This window comes from Columba livia, chromosome 4 (assembly GCF_036013475.1).
Source record: "Columba livia isolate bColLiv1 breed racing homer chromosome 4, bColLiv1.pat.W.v2, whole genome shotgun sequence".
NCBI lineage: Eukaryota > Metazoa > Chordata > Aves > Columbiformes > Columbidae > Columba > Columba livia.
In genome coordinates, this window is record NC_088605.1 from 12,003,134 (window position 1) to 12,019,927 (window position 16,794).

Below are 16,794 nucleotides of genomic sequence, written 5' to 3' on the forward strand. Positions count from 1 at the left end.
GATGTATCACAGTGAGTCAACTAAAGAGTAAATAAGGTGTAAACAAGGAGTAACTTAAATTAGCTTTTCCAGTTCTTACAAAAATGTTCATTTGTAGGAAAAAAGTACAAAGTAGTGGTATCATAAAATGACACAGTGGCTTTACCTGAATAGTTGAGATTTTCAACAGAGGCACAGGCATTATTTTGAGAGTTGATAAGTTTAAGAACTGGATGTTTCCTGATCTTGATGATAAAGGAGAAGGAAGGTATAGAGTTTCATAGCTTGGACAATGCAGGGGAAAAGAGACAGGGAAGGGCTAAGATTTGGCCCAGTCATGCTTGAATTCAAAGAGAGCAGAGGCACGATTTACAGGAAATCTCCCAGTGTGTCCAATCTTAATATAAAAATAATGAGACTAGGATTTTTTATTTTTTTTTTAAGTTTGTACTAGCCAAATGAAGGGAAAGTTTCAGTGATGCGGCAGGTTTAATATGCAACTAATAAAAGGATTTTAGCATAGCATTTTGAAAATGTCAGGCACTAAATGCTAAGCCCACTGAAATCACTGGCAATCTTACCTGCACAACACTGCAAAGGTCAGGTTATATAGAATTGCTTCTAAAACTGAAATCAGAAAGACTGAGTGTTTGCTTATGTGTCGCTCAAAAAGAAGAATATGAATGGGAAGTAATCATTTTAAGGTACAAATAAAAATTCTATAAAAAATATATTATTCTTTTGTATGTATTCCCTCCTTCATCCTGATCCAAAATCAATTAGTGAAATGAAGAACCTGATTGTACCTGATTATTTTACATCTCTGTGAAAAGAAGATAGTCACAAATAGTTTGTTACACAGGAGAAGACCTACTTGTGTAGAGTAAGGAGAGGCCTGTGCATTATATAAAAGCTGCACAATCTCTCTTCTTGAGGTTTCTATAATGCACACTTTTTCAAATTTGCTTTCTGCAGGAACGTGAATGGCATTTCTATAAAAGTTTTACCTTTAAAAGAAGTCTTTTCAGGACACATACACACTCAGCTCTGGGACACAAGAAAAAACATCTTGTTGAAGAGATACTTCAAAAAGATACTCTTAAAACCAAAACAAAACAGAAAGATGCTGAGTATTAGAGTATTAATAACAATATATTCTGCTGTAATGGCATCACAGTGTAAGAAGGGGAAAAAAACCAAAACCAACCAACCAAACACACAAAACCAAAACCCAACACCTTTATCAAGAGCTTTCTGCTGTGCGTAAAAGACATTTGTTCCTAGTTTGTAAATGCCTCAAGCATCTGAGACAGCTGTAGAAACACTTACAGAAAAATCACAGTAACAGAATTTTTTTTTTCTAAAAAGACACAACTTGCCTTCTGTTTTGAAAATCCTGCCATCATTTCATTTTACTGAAGAGGGTGGCAATTACTGTAATGTCACTCCATCTCTTGACAGTCCAGACTGCACAGTACTTGTGTCTGCTCTTCGACGTTCCTCCACGCCAACATGATGCAAGGCTCACTCCAGGGAGGCCCCGTCTCTCCTGCCCGACACACCAGTGCCTTCTGCACAGGGCAGCATCTGGTCTCTACGTGAAGTCAACATTTTGCCAGTTGTAGGGTTTTTTATGGCTGCTCAAACAACAAAAATCCCTCAATCCCTCACCCCTCCCCAAACCCCAAACCAAGCAAAACAAGGCAGATTGTTTTGACAGACTTCCTGATAACAAATCGTAAGAATGTACAGGTTCTTTCTTATAGTTATGATTTCACTTTAAGATACTGACAATAAATAAATAAATAAATAAACAAAAAACAAACCCCACATATATTCTTGTAGAAGCATCTTGAAAGCTCTTACTGAAAAGCATCGACCAGAATTTAGGGGGATACCCATCATCACATCATCCAATAGCTTTACTTACACTTGCTTTCTCACCAGGGTGTTGCTGAGGTTTTAGGGCATCTTAAACTAGCAAGTTGTCTGCTTATGGACTCAGTCCAAGGCAGATTGGAAGTGAAATTGAACATATCTTTAAAAACTGACGCATACTTTTAAATGCTTAAAGTACTGTTTTCCCGCCTTTTTACATTATTTAAGTGAGCCAAATCCAAATTGCTTGGAGTTCCTTACAAGACATAAATCACAACAAATGGTTGGAGATTTTTTTTTTCTCATGCCTGCATATCTCAGATTTCATTCAATGTTGATTTTCCAAGGGAAAAATAATCTTAAAACATGCATAATAACTCTTCTAAGGACATCCTAAGGATAATAAATATGGCCTGTCATTGTCATGATTTTTTTCCTTCAAGACACTAGGGATTATCTGATAGTTAAAGTCTCAATCCTGTAAACAACTATATTTGGATACCTTATTGCTGGGACTACTCAATTATTTTCTTTTTCTTTGCTCTGGTTATTTTCTTTTTTTTGTGATAACCAGTGCTAAGATTACAGGAAGATAAGGGCATCCCTATGACTAAGCTTCATTAAGTCATGCCTAAAGCTTGCGAAGACTGTTTTTGGGAAGACTGTTTCTACAGCGATGAAGTTACCCTTGATAGAGGGGAAATGTATTATGAGTTATTGAGAACAAAGACAGTATTTGGAACATTGCATGGATGGTTGGTCTTAAAGCTAGAAGGCACTTTTTCCAAGCCTGAGGGACGTGTGTTTCAAATAGGGAGATTTATACAAATTTGCCTTCTACTACTTTGTGTTAGAAGATGATTAGTTTAAGAAGTTTATTGGGTGCAAAGTATGACGTACAGTTACTGTGAACCACAGATTTCCTATTAATGACGTGACTTCAGTTTCCATGCAATAAACTCCTTAGTAATCAGTTGATTTATTTTGATGAGATTGTGTTTGAGGTGAGTTATATGCTGTTCCTTTTAATTCTATAAAATAGAATTTGTATTTAAATAGTGTCATTAAAGACTCATGGGAAAGAAATTCACTGAATCATTAAGGTCTATTTTGCAGCTGAAGTAGCTTATGGAATGCATATGGCCAAACACAGAAATGGGAGAGGGAAATGCCATTTTAAAGTGCAGCATTGTGGAAACTAAGAATTCAAGTAAGAGCAAAGTTCTTTTGAGTTCTTTGGCTTTGGAGAGAGTTTGTCTTTAAGAGGAGCTGTTTGTGCTGTCTGATGTTTGTGATGGCTGGCCCATTCTTTAGTCCCTATGGAGTTACCACCAGAAGACAAGAAGTCCTTGCCGATCTCTGCAACAGGACAAACCCCTTATTAGCAGGGGATTGGACTAGCTGACCTTTTAAGGTCCCTTCTAATCCCTAACATTCTGTGATTCTGTGTGATCTCATTTTCTTATCTGGCATAGGGCATAAAAGTGCTTATTTTCTTGCCGGTCTTGTGATGACTATTTCTAATCTTTGTTTCTTTGCTGATCAGCTTCCTAATACCTTCAGGAGTTTTCTGTCGAAGAAATACTCTGCAGTGTTGCTAGGACCAAGCAGCCTGCTTACAGGCTTACACCAAAGTGTTAATGTAATGTGTGCATTAAAATCTATCAAACCAGAGGCAGTGAAGCCACTGAATCCTGCAAGTGCTCACTGCAAGCATAGAATCAGTGGTACTACGCATGGATTACACTGCACACGCCAGAGCAGCCAAGGGCTGTGCTTTTACAGCAAACTTTTGGATTGTTCTCTCTAGCGATCATGTTTTGCAGGTCATGATATAAATCAAGTAGCTCTAAGACAGCAATAGCTGAAAGCAATTGAACTGTGGAGAAGAGGAGCTACGGTTTAATTTTTCAAGGCTGACCAAGCCCTTTAATTCTGCCAGAAAAATCACTGCTTCTAACTACTCCAAATCCCGCTCCTGCCAGCTCCCAACAGGCGGAATGAAAAAAGGCAGGTAGGAGCAGGCTGCTGCTGTCAGAAGAGCTGATCCAGTATGCACGTGCTTCCCTGCCCATACCCAAAGGCATACAAGGAAGAGAGCTGCTGAAAGTGAGCTTTTAGGCCAAGTAATTTGCCCAGACAAGGTTGGGCTCTGAATTCAGCACTCCTAGTTCAGACTACAAAGGCCTCATGCATTTACTAGCTGGCCACACAGTGTAAATGCTGAATAAATAGCATTTTCCCTGTTTGAACCTGTTACTTTGGGTATCAAACCATTGGAATGACTGAGGATGATGAAACAGGACAGAAGACCACATTCACCAAAATTCAAAATGCTTAAAGAGGCGTGTATTCTAAGACGTTAAACAACATAAGCTACAAATTTGTATGGAATTATGAAGACCCAGCTGGACTAAAGATAAAGAAATATTATTGCTTTAACTAATGCTCTCTCTTTAGTAATATTCTGCAGTGACCTCAGTTTTCCAGTTTCTTTATGGACAAAGAAGAAAATACGTGAACTTGCCAAAGCTGGAACATGCTTACCCATCTTTTACATCTGCAAGTTTGCACTGGTTCAACCTGAAATTTTATTAAAACCTGAAGCCTGCTTTAAGCTCTTGGATGGCATTGTTAATCACTATAAACTTTAATCAACATAAACTGTATCACCTTGCACTCTTGATTTAAATCTGGCTTGTATCAAGTTAAACTAAGGTGGTGGAATCCAGTTTTAAATCAGTGTTGGGTCTGTGCACGATTTTACACCATTTAACAAAAGGGTTTAAATTGTGACCTTACATGAATGTCAACACGCTCCCTGTGCTCCAGTTCCACACTTTGGGCTATACCCCACAGCTGAATGCCAAAGTAACAGCATCCTGCACACAAATGGGAAGAGGATGGCCTGTGCTGAAGCTCCAGTTATGAAATCACAATATTTCAGCATTTTTCCAGGAAAAAAGCCTCCATCTACCAAGGATGCTTTCTACCCGGGGGCAGGAAGCCCATGTCTGAACTGCCAGCATCTGCCTCGCAGGGGGGCACTTCGGCTCACCTGCCCCCTCCCGGAGGATGCTGCGTCCCCCCGTGCCTCCTTGCCCGGGGGATGCCGCACACGCCTGCCCCCCTCCAGCCCTATACCCGGGGACTGCCGCACCCCCCCGACTCCTCCCGAGGGATGCTGCGGGGCCGCACCCCCCCTCCTCCCCGCCTTTGTTCAGCTCGCTCCGCCTCGCCCCTGTCCCTCCCCGCGGGGCGGGGGCAGCGCGGCCCGGGGGCGGTGGGACCGGGCGGGCCGGGACCTCCTCCGCGCCCCGGCCCCGCCTCTCCCGCCCCCGGCGCGGCGCGGCGCGGTGCTGGCTGCGCTCCGCGGCCGGAGCTGCGTGGAGCCCGCTTTGTGCCGGCAGCCGCGGCAGGACGGCTGGAAAGGTAGGACGGCTCCCGCGGCCTCCCTCTCCCCGCTCCGGGCAGCATCTCCCTTCCCAGCTCCGCCGGCGGGGAGGGAAAAGAGGAGGAAAAAAAGAGGGAGGGGAAGGGCTGGATTCAGAAAAGGGCTTTTTCTACCCAGGCTCCGCCGCTGCTTCAGGCAGCCCCGTGATAGGAAAGCTGTGGGGTTACTGGAAAAAAAGCCTAAAAAAAACCCGACCAAGTCTCGCTCGCTTTCTTGGCCGGAGAAGCACATGGAAAAAGCTGTGAGGGAGCCCGAGCATCAGGCGGCGGCAGCTCCGGCGGCGGCTCCGGCGGCTGCCGTCCCCCTCGGCTCCCCGCCGGGCCCCGGCATCGCCGCCCGGTGCGGCCCGTGCCCGGTCGTGGAAGAAGCAGAAATCCGGCTGAGACCCTCCGGAGTGAAACCCTCTGTTTGCGACCCAGAAACTTGCATCCCCTCCCGGGGAAGGGCACCAGCCTGCTGCTTTGTACAGCTGAGAGTTTCATTATTTTCTGCCTTTTAGGGTGGGAAGAGGTGGTCTCTCTCCAGACTTTACCACTTGAACCCGTTTCATCATAGCGGAGAGATTGCATCATGTTACAGTCCTGGATTCAGTAGGGGCAAAGGCGAAACGAACCATCCTTGTGGATCAGTCCCATGGACTTCCCCGTCCGACCCCTCCATTTGATTTCCTGTTCAACAGGGAGTTAACACGAACCAGCAGCCTGCGATTGGTAGGCGGCGGTTCAGTTCACAGCGACGTATTTTGATTTCTTCCACTGCGGGTTTTTTTTTGGAAATTCAATTTTAACTTCGTTGGTTCTATGCGCGTTATGTATCTTGTGTAGGGGGAACAGGGGGAACTTGCCAAAGATTTGGCCGGTAGGAAATAAAAGGAGGTAAAAGAGCCAGATAAACAGCCAAAAGCAGATGTCGCTTTATAAACAACAATCTCTGGAGTTAGAGGAGGTGAATGGATTCAGGCAGGCATCCCTTGGGAACTGCGGCGTTCACCTGCCCAGAAAGGCAGTGTAGCTGAATGAATGCGTGCTTCTGAGAGGCAAGATGAGACAGATGTCAGGAACAGAGAATTATTTAGCTAATCTCCCCTCTGGATCCTGTATGATCAGTTTAATGCAAACACTTGGTGTGTCTGTGCCCGTTTTATTTATCATATCTTTACAATGACTGATCTTTTCAGCTGGCACCTGGCTATAAAATAACACATCTCAAAACCAGAGAGATCTAATTACTGCAGTCCAGGGCTTTCTAAGCCAATGGATTCTGCTGTTCTTTGTGCACTTCTTTGTTTTTTTCCATGGGGAAAAAAATGTCACAGCACAGCTTGGTTCAGCTCTCGGAGGTGTTTTCTGTAATTGTGGTATCTCGCCCTCGCAGGTGCTTTGTTGCTTCTTGCTCTGAGTGTTACAAGGACACTTTTTTCTTTCCTGAAAATAGCACTATTATGAACTTCTTTTTCTCTGCTTCTCCGGGAAGGGTCGGTACAGGGGGACAAGGGAACAGCTTGGCAGCCAGATGGATCCATCCATCAGTGCTCTGCTACATGGGCACTTGGTGCCCTTCAGTCATCCCTTGCGCCTCCTGGTGGTTTCCATAGGAAGAGCTGCACAATTACTTTCTTTTGAACAATTCCTTTTTCCTTTTGGAGCTGGGGTGGAGGAGAAATGAATCCTGCGTTAGAGCGGGAGGGAGACCAGTCCTGTCTTTCTGTGGTTATAGCACATCAGATGGATGTGTTAAGAAAAATCTGAAATGGATTCTGAAAAGAAGCATCTAGTTTTCTTTGTGTGTCTGGATACCCAGTGATGGCAGTGATGAGCCTGTCCACAGAACAATGAGCTATTCACTGCCTTTGGTGATATGTGGCACTGTTTGGTGTGTCCCAGGAAATATGTCAGCAAAATTCAAAGTGTTATGTGGTGTTCCTGGGTCTCAGGTAGATTTTTAGACAAAGGGATTTGTAAGATCTGTGGGACTGAAATTGCAGTGTTTCTTGAAGCAGTGGCAATGAGGGGTAAAAAGTAAAGACACTTCAGTGGGTTGGCTATTCACAGTATTTTAAAACCTTACAACCTTAGTAGAGAGGTTTTTCATTTGCATCTCCCAAAGCTCTCAAAAATTGAAGGGATACTGTCAGAGACATTAAAAAAATATAAATATTGAAATCTTAATGGGGCGGGCTGTATTTGGTATACAAATGACTAATTGTGCTATTCCTTTCAGTGGTGCAAAGAGAACGTGCTGTAAGGGCAGATCAGGAATTGTCTTGCCCCACTGCTCACTGCAGAATTCCCTGAGACGTTGCCCCAGGACAAAGAGCCAGCGCTCAGGGCTGGTTTATGCAATCTGCAGTTGACTGATTTATTTTCCAGCCATATTCAAAAGTTTTGTTTCTGATACGTCAGTCAGCGGGAGGATGGTGTCCAGGAGCCTGCCTGGTTAACTGCATTGTTCAAAGCTGCGCTCTTTGTTTTGTGAGGAGGGGGTGAGGAGGAGGAATGGATGCGCTTTATATTCATTTGCAAGAGATCTCTTGCTGAAGTGGGAGGGTGGGATGCAAGGGCTTAATGCTTCTGGAATCCCATACAGTTTAGTTTGCTCTGTTATTATGGTTTTAGTCACACTAAAGCCTACCATGTCAACTTTAAAAAAAAATCATGCACCTCTTCCAGTTACGCAATGCAACTTGTTCTACATGTGAATAACACCTAGCTACTGGTATGACCCTGAATTTCCTCTGATTCATTGGTTTATTAACAAATACAGTGTTTCATCTGGCACATGAACTGTCTGTCTGGGCTGGTCAGGTGAGTGTGTTACACACTCAGTAGATGTTATTCCAGCATATGTATCCTGTAGGTATTTTTAGGTATAATATAGATAATATAAAATGTTCTTAGGCTCCCAGTTAAACTCTTATACTCAAACCCAACAAAAATAAGAGAAAAATGGAAGTAAACCGCAGTACAGTTACTGTGAACTCTGAACCAGGAGTTAAAAAGCTCAGTCTTGTATGCACTCCTCTTCTACATCTGTTAAGGTTATCTACTGAAATTTAGGAAGAATTGGCTTTTCTACTATGAAGCATCCTAGGCTGGCTTTAAAGCAAATTCAAATTTTTAATATACCAGATTTCTTTTGGGGGAGTGTCTGTATAAAGCAATACTGAGAATCATCTGTCAGCACTATGAGCAGGTAAGAAAACATGTAGATGCAATCGTATAAGGGTGACCCTGAGTGCTGTGTCAGACTGCACCCACCCATCTGCCTGTATGGGAAGGTCTTGTATATGCACCAGCACTGTAAAATATTATGTATAGATTAAATTGCTCTTACTTTCTGACTGAAAGTTAATTCTTGACTCTCCAGGTGATGAGGCATGTGCTGATGCTATTAATGCTAATAAATGGTATTGCAGGAACATAATTGGGGTTTGTGGAAAGGGGAGGTGTCATAGCAGATAACAAATGACAATTTTAGGACAAAGTCATATTTTCCAGAGGTGTGGTAAGAAATTAAATCCTGAATGGCAGAGAAGTAGAGTTGTGTGCCTTGCATTATCCCTCTTCCACCTTGACAGAAAGGCGGTTATTACAAAGGGCATGTGGAAGGATTTGACTGCTCAAGGTGCTGAGCACCGTTAATGCATAGCAACATCCATATGAGCTGATGGTGATCACCTCTCTTAGACTAGCCCTGGGAGAATACACTAGGCTGTGAAAAGGAGGAATCAATACCTGTTGTATATTTTACCAGTGTCCATCAAGAAACCTAGGAAAGAAACTCCTAAGAGGACTTTTTTTTAATAGGTTTGAATTTATATAGATACTGCTCCTTACAGGTAGTGGTAGCTTAGAAGCTGATGGTGTATGTTTGTCAGTAAAATAAGCAGAACTGCATAGGTCTGTCTTCTTTAAATCTCTTTCCTCAGCTGAAAAAGAAATAAACATTAAAAAAAAAAAAAAAATTGGTGCATTTTTCCTTTCATAGTGACATGGTGGGATTTTTGTCTGTCTGGGGAATTTCTGCTGCCAGTGTCTCTCTGCCATCATGTATTTTTGAGCTGAGTGATAAAGTCTCTCTTTCTCTAGGACAGATGTTGGTGATGTCCTTATTCAGCCAAAATCTTTATGAGTACAAGATGCCAAATAAAAATATTTCCACCTATTAATAGTAAGTGCCAGAAAAGAGTACACAGGTGGTTTCAAATTTAAGCTCTAATTTAGCTGATGTCTCAAAGATAACGGCATTTTGCCCCCAAGAAATACAGCACTTTGTGTATGTGAGGTAATTGCTGTGGGTTGCACTGAATATATATTATTCATTAGGGGACTGTCATTATATCATGTTTGTGAATTCCCCAAAGTCTCTTATCACTGTCCTAATCACATCTGAACATTTATGGAAAACAAGATTTTGGTGTCTTACTCGACTGGCTGATGTTCTGGCTGGCTGAATTTATCCTGAGCTGGTAGCCACTTTTAATGAGTATGCTTGGTTCATCAGAAATGAACGAACTTTGGGGAAGGAGCTTAATTCATGTATTCGCATTATCAGGGACATGCTCTGCAGAGAATATGTGGTGGTATGTTATCTCAGTTTTGCAGAAAAGCAAGCAGTAAAAGCTCTTTAACATGCTGCTTCCATGCGAGACCACTATGAACCGTCTTCAAATGTATAAAGGCTCAATATTTGGCCGGTTGCTGTGGGTGGATCTTTTTTGTCCTTTAAAGTATGTTTAACTATCTCTTTGATGTCTATCTTGTCTCTCATCGGTTACACGTGCTTATGGCATTCCTGTTCAAATCTGGAAGAGAAGAGGTAAGGAGGGAATTTCCCTATTATTAGCAATTAGCAGATCCAGATTTTGTTTTGCTGTAGCGTTTCTTACCAGGAGCAGCTGCAAATGGAGAATTACAGTGTGACCTTCACAGCATTTCCTATTGCGGTCATCAATCAGATCTGGCAGGAGCTTTATCGCATCTATCAGTGTGGCTCATAAGACACATGCTGTCTAGTCTGGGGGGAAAAAACAAACAAACAATGGGAGCTACGGGAGGTTTTGTTTAAAATAAAACAGCCAGGAGTGAGGTTTTCCCATGTGTTCCAGCTTTGTAAGCAGATTTCAATTTTTACTGTGTGCTGTTGGGCTGGTTAATAAAACATGGTGATTGTAAAGCAATGGAAGAGATGTCTACTAAGTCTCAATGGCACTAGCAAATTGTTCACTAGCTTGGCAGTCGATACTTTCCAGTCTCATTCTAATCCTCTGCATTATTTTTACTAGGCAGTTCAAGCAGTTAGCTTATTTTAGGTGTTTTCTGCACACATTAATATTAGGGAATCAAGAAAGATTTTCAGACTTCTCTGATTCTTATAGGAAATAACGCAGCTTTCTCAGATTAAGTGGTTTACTATTTTTCATGGGAACGCAGACCCTAGGGCTCTTTTGGAGGCAGGTTTATAATGTTGTGGCCAAGGTCAGTGGATCATCTGCAACATCCCACTTCTAAGCATGCAAAACATTATTAACACCCTGGAAATTTCGTTTGTTTTTGTGAGTGTTTGTTTTTCCCTACTGCCCTTGGTCTGGTTGTAGAGTTATACTGACATATACACGATTTTGTATTCTTAGATTTCTTTTCCTTGTTACACCGAGTTCCCTGCTTTTTTCAAACTCCTTTACTCTCCTTTTTTTGCCAGCTGCAGTTAAGTGCAATTTTCTTGCCTTCCTTTCCAGGCTCGGAACAGTGACAGGTTGTCACCTCATGCCAGGCTTTTTTGCAGTCAAAGTACCAGCTAGCAGTTCAATGGGAGAGCAAGAAGCAGCAGGGACGGGCAGAATTGCTAACGTGTAATTCTAACTTCCTTCATGGGCACATGTTTGTGTGTATATATGATAAATATAGATATATATGCAGATGTATAGAGATAGATATAGAGTGTGTTTATGTATAGGTACTAGATACAAGAGATGCATTTGACACATAGGTTTTCTGAGAAAAGTGGCTAATTACTACTAATAATATGTATTTCCTGTTATACTATCAAGTAAAAGGTTAAGGCCCTGAACTTCAAACTGGCAATGTTCATGGCCTAGAGCAGGGTGCGATCTATAATTTTTGTGGTTTTTAAGCAGTTCTTGGCAGAAATAGCCTTGGTACCACATTTGGGCAAGGAAGCTTGAAATGCCATAAGAAATGTGCAATAGCAGGTGCAAGGAAAATGCTCATAAAATGTGAAATACATTTAGCAAAATGGTTATCTACTCTGTCAGGAAAAAAATCACGTGAATTGGCTAGCTCGCTATGGAAAGAATGACTTTTGTGGTTTTCCTCTGTGTGTGCTGTGTCAGTTTGACAGGTTTTATGGCCCCAGCTGCTGAACTGTCCCTAGGCAGGGCAGCGGCTGCTGCTCTCAAACCCTGCCCTGGAGACCAGCAAACCCGAGTGGAAAGGATCCTGCCTGAAATGATGCTGCATGTCATCTGCCATCAAATGCCGGGGCTGTCCCTGAGGAGTTTAGCATCCGAGGGGAAGGGTTTGACAGACAGACATCCTTGGGTGGTGTCAGATGGTGCTGTCAGGCTCTGTGTGCCAGTGGTGCCTGTTCTCACTGTTGAGCCAGCATCAGCCCCTGTGTCCCAGCTCAGCATCTCTGCCCAAGCAGGGGATGGGGCCAGGAGAGGCTGAAATGCTGGACCATGAGCTCCAGCAGCCAGGTGCTGCAGCTGTGCAGCTGCTCAGCAGAGTGGTTTTAGGAGGCCAAAGACATACGTGGGCCTGCTCCAGGAGGACGATGAGGAGGTGAGGGGAAGCTGCTACCATGAATTGGGCTCAAGAGCTGAGTCCTGTGTTGTCATTTGAGGGCTCCTGCTTCATGAGCATGCAGCAAACCAGCTGCCTGCCTGCTGCTGGCTTAGATTGAACGAAAAGACATAGTTCCAGCCCTGCAAGCAGGGTGGGCCACAAGGGGGAAATGATAAAATGGCAGGAGTTGAAAATAAGATAGATAATGTAAAAGGCAAAGTCGCTAGATAAGGAGAAGCAGGGCTGCTGAGTGTCACCGGGCGGCGGTGGCCAGGAGCTGAGCTGCAGAGGGGCCACTCTTTGATGCTGTTCTGCTGCCGAAGCTTAACATAGATCAAACTGAAATAAACTGCCCTTGTGGAGAGAGGGATTTATTCTTGTAAGCCAAATCCATGCTAGGAAATTGAGTGAAATACTTACGGGATGTTGTTGCTGGCTGTAGGAGATACAGACAGAAGAAAAGAAATACCTGAAAATGCTAGGTGCTAACTGATTTTCAACTCAGTTGAAATACAACATCATTATCAAAGAATACCCTTTGGAAATGAAAAGATCTGTTTCTTGGGGGTGGAAAAAAATATTCATGAGCTTCTGTGAATATACAGAGCTCTTCTTGCTCGATCCCGCTATCTGCGGCATGTGTTTGCCATTAGGACCATGAAAAGCTGCAAGTCTCCTTGAACAGGGGATGATGGGTGCATTGGGTCCTTCAGGAAGAACCAGGAGAGCTGAAAGGAGATAGAGGCTAGGTCAGGCCACAGCATTGTGTTTGGACCTTAACAGGAATGAAATCCACCCTGAAGAGTCTTGGGGAAAATTCTGGACAAGGGCCAGTGTGAATAATGCTGAGTGCAGATGGGTGCGACCCCACCTGGTTACAAAAACAATCCTATTTCCAAGGTTAGTTAGTTCTGCTGAAAAAAGTGATATTCAAGTAAGGTTTTAAAATGAAAGAAAACAGTTGGAGACCTTAAAAAAACCCCACAAAACAAACCGAAAAAAACTAAAAGTCTCTCACTTCAGAAATTAATGAAAACAACCCCCCAAACATGTAGACAGCTGAAAGAATACACCAAAAACCTCAGATAAACAAAACAAGTGTCCTCTGGGGAAAAGAAGAACTGTTCCCTCTCTGGGAAAGTTTTTCTGTTCCTCTGGCTTGTGAACTCTTTATCTTCTCTGGGACTTTCTGCTGTCCTTGCTTCACTTTTTGCATCTTCTTGGTCTCCTGCACTTCTTTCCCTGGAGCTCAGAGAAGTGTTTATGCAAGTGCTCGGCTTTAAATAAATGAATCATCTTATTTGATGTTGCTGAGATTAGTGCTTGGGGTTGTGCGTGTGTTTAGGCTACTCTCAGGAACCCCTGGGGACAGGAGTCTGCTCAGGAGGTGTGTGCATGTGCCCACCCCCAAATCAACCTTTCTGTCCCCAGAGGAGCCCTGAGCCCTCCCAATGCCCTCTACCAAGACATCTTCCCCCTTGTGACAGCCACATCCTGAGCCCAGAGCTGATCAGGATCAAACCATGTCCAACAAGCCAACAAGATGCAGCAGTTAATTTTAACCTGACGCAAATCCCAATTAATCTCTTGGTGACTGCTGTTCCCGTCTGTCTGTCTGCAGTGACTGAGCCTCGCAGCATCTCAGCGCTGCAATTTCCTTCACATCCCTTTGGATCTTCTCTTTTATTATTGTTTACAAAATGCAGAGTCTGGATTTTGCATGTGTGGAAAATCTTGCTGAGAGCGGTCACCTCTTTGACTTCATCTTCTCCCAGTCTCTCATTTTTCTTTCTTCTTGCTTATAGTCCAACTATGTAGCTTTAAAAAGTAATAAGAGTGTAAAAAATAAGCTATACTGAAGGCTTCCCTGTAAACAGTCGCTTTCCGTACAACCTAAGGGCAATTACAGGTGTGTGTAGAAGGCCCACGCGACTGTATCCCCTAAAGAAACAGCTGAAATACTGATTAAATTACAAGGAAAGCAAAAGCTGTCTTGAAAGAGGTATAATGTTTGGGGATTTTTAGACTTCTTCAACCCTTTCCAACTCCTTCATCTTCTTTTTCCTACCACATATTAGTATCTTTTTAAGCATTATGCTGTACTTGCACTTGGGGATTCCTTTCTGGTTTTTGGTCAGCGCATCTGTGGGCTCCAAGATGTAAGTACAAACTCAGATTGGCCTGAAGTTGATTGTACTTTATGAGAGCAAAGGGTGAAATAAGCCTTTGAGACTCTGGGTCATTTGGGCTAGGTTTCCTGACATACCAGCCCTTACAAAAAACCAGCTGTTCTGGGGTTGTCACTCTGCCAGTTTTCAAGAAAAACAACCAAATAAAGAAAAAATACTCTGCCAAATAGGGATCAAACCTTAGCTTGGTTTGAGCGTGCTGTAAGTAGTTTTGGTCTGCATTTACACTAATTAAGTTCTTTCCCTTCAGGGAGGTGACTTGGAAGCAATCTTTATGGAAGAGTCCAGCCCTTTCCCTGTACATCACTGTAGGGAAGGGCTGCTTACTACTGAGGTCTAAATGCTCTCCTCGGTGAGTCAGGATCTGGACAACCCAGAGCAAGATCTAAATGCAAATAGCTAAAAGATAGGTGACAAGAAGGTACACAGCATTCCTAGGTGTGACTGTGAAGCTAATCTTGGCCTGGGGACATTGCCTGGATGGTCTAGTCACCTGGATAAGCCAGGACCAAAGTTGCCCAGAGAAAACATAGCAGGAATGTGCCCTTGCTCAAGCTACAGCTGCCATCAGTGACTTACAGAGCACTTGGTACCCTAGAGCGGCTCTTTACATGTTAATAACTGCTAAAAAATTAATGACCTCATGCGATGGGAGAGGAAGTAGGAAGTGGAAATGGCAGGTGCTCAGGGTGCAGAAGGAAAAACTGACTTTGTCTCCCTGAATGCCTGAAACAAATGCATGATAGAGTTTTGGTACATTGGTCACCTGTCTCATCAGCCCTGCTAGTACCTTGACATTCCCGAGATTTGAGTATAAAACCTCAGTCCTCACTTTAATGAAGTACATAGGAGCATGAGAAGCACGTAAGAATCCCAAAGCATCTTCTTCTTGCTATAGTCACTCCTCTTTTATAAGCTTTCATCTTAACTCCTGCAACTCAACGGGTTTAGGAACACTCCTAAAATCTGGGATAAACAAGCATTTATCTGCTTTACCTGGGAAACTTAATTGTTGGAATAATGCTAGGTGTTACATCCCTAGGACCATTTGTCACACCACTTTTGAACTGCAGTTTACAGGGATTAGCTCACCTTCCCCTTCTGTCAAGCAGTCTATGGAGCAAATATCTCACCTGTTGTTTGACAGCCCTGCACTCCTTACGTGAGCAGTGTCACGTAATGCTGTACTATTTGCTATTCAAATTACAGACTATGCTCTTCTCCTAACGAGCCACTGGAAAAGAACCACTCAAGTTATCTCACTGGTGTGAGATGTGCAGCGACTCTCCACACCTACATCCAGTTTTCTTTGATTGCATTCACTAGGGTCAGCTATAGGGGGTCATGATCATCCCAGAGCAGTTCACTTCATTATAGCAGTCTGCCAAAATAATCCTTCCCCTGTTGAGTTCAGCTGCACCCAGTGCAATGAAGGAACTAAAAGGATGTGTATAATTCTAGAAGGCTCTTAGCAGCTCTGGGAGGGGTGGAATGAAACATGGCTCTGTATGTACCATAGCACTTCACAGGGTGGTTTTGCTGCAGTCAGTAATAAAGAGCATTTTTGCATGGTTCAGAAAGGCACAAAATAATATTGAGCAACTGTACCTGTGTGATAATAGTCTGTCAGGGTACAACTACATGGCAGCAGACACAGGGCATGACAAGAAGGTTTTTCTTTGGATTGGAGAAATTGTTCTAAGTGGCATAATTCTCCAAAACTGAAATGATTGGACATTTTCTGAGGTGAGCTTACCTAAGAAAATGTTAAATTCCTTTCCTCATTGTTTCTTTATTAAAGTGCAAATTTCTCCCCAGAGAGTTTTTTGTAAGGAGGAAACAGATACTCCACATTCACCAGTGGAAGTTGTCCAAAGCAGAAGAAGAAAATGCTATTTCAAGCTGTTAAAAATAGAATGATAAAAGCCACCTGGAAAAATAAATTTTCAGTGGTTGCCGAGTTCTCATATAAAGTGCATTTTCCTGCGGAATTATTATTTATACTTCAGTAAACCTAATATAGCATTTAATAACGTTATTAATTTTTTAATTTGGCATTAGAATCAATGTTGCCTTTTTCTTCCTGTGTTTAAGAAATAGCATCCATGCCTACAATGAGTCTTCCTCTGTCTGTAGGCAAGTGAATTTTTGTCATTGACTAGTAAGAGGAAGATCAGGGACTTGGAACCCTAATAACAGGGCTGCTGGGAAATCACTGAACACCAGCAGAGAGCCCTTTCAGTGAGAATTGTCATTGTCTGCTGCCATTATCTTGTTTCACATTCAGCTTGTCTGCTGGCTTGAGACTAGTAGCAAAGATGACTTGAACCTGGCTTTTGAGGAGACCATTATTCTCTTTTCTTTATCTGATTGCACCATGGAATTATGTCACTGAATCAAAATTCTGGCTGTGGTAGACTGTGTGTCCTGGATGATTAAAAGCTTTGTCAGCATCAAGTTGCATGTTCTTTAATTTAAGGATCAGAGG

General features: G+C 42.9%; 1 protein-coding gene across 7 annotated transcripts in view; it reads left to right on the plus strand.

The window, feature by feature from the left end:
* The first annotated feature begins 5,131 nt into the window (after positions 1-5,131).
* AFAP1 (actin filament associated protein 1) overlaps positions 5,132-16,794 on the plus strand; it is a 119,589-nt gene continuing 107,926 nt past the window's right edge. For 3 of the 7 annotated variants that reach the window (XM_065062554.1, XM_065062555.1, XM_065062556.1), the window contains exon 1: positions 5,133-5,289. The gene's annotated coding sequence lies outside the window, so the exon portion shown is untranslated. Of the gene's footprint in view, positions 5,290-5,810; positions 6,022-16,794 lie in introns of those variants that run through there. The other 4 variants (XM_065062560.1, XM_065062553.1, XM_065062559.1 and 1 more) reach the window with 4 other exon arrangements.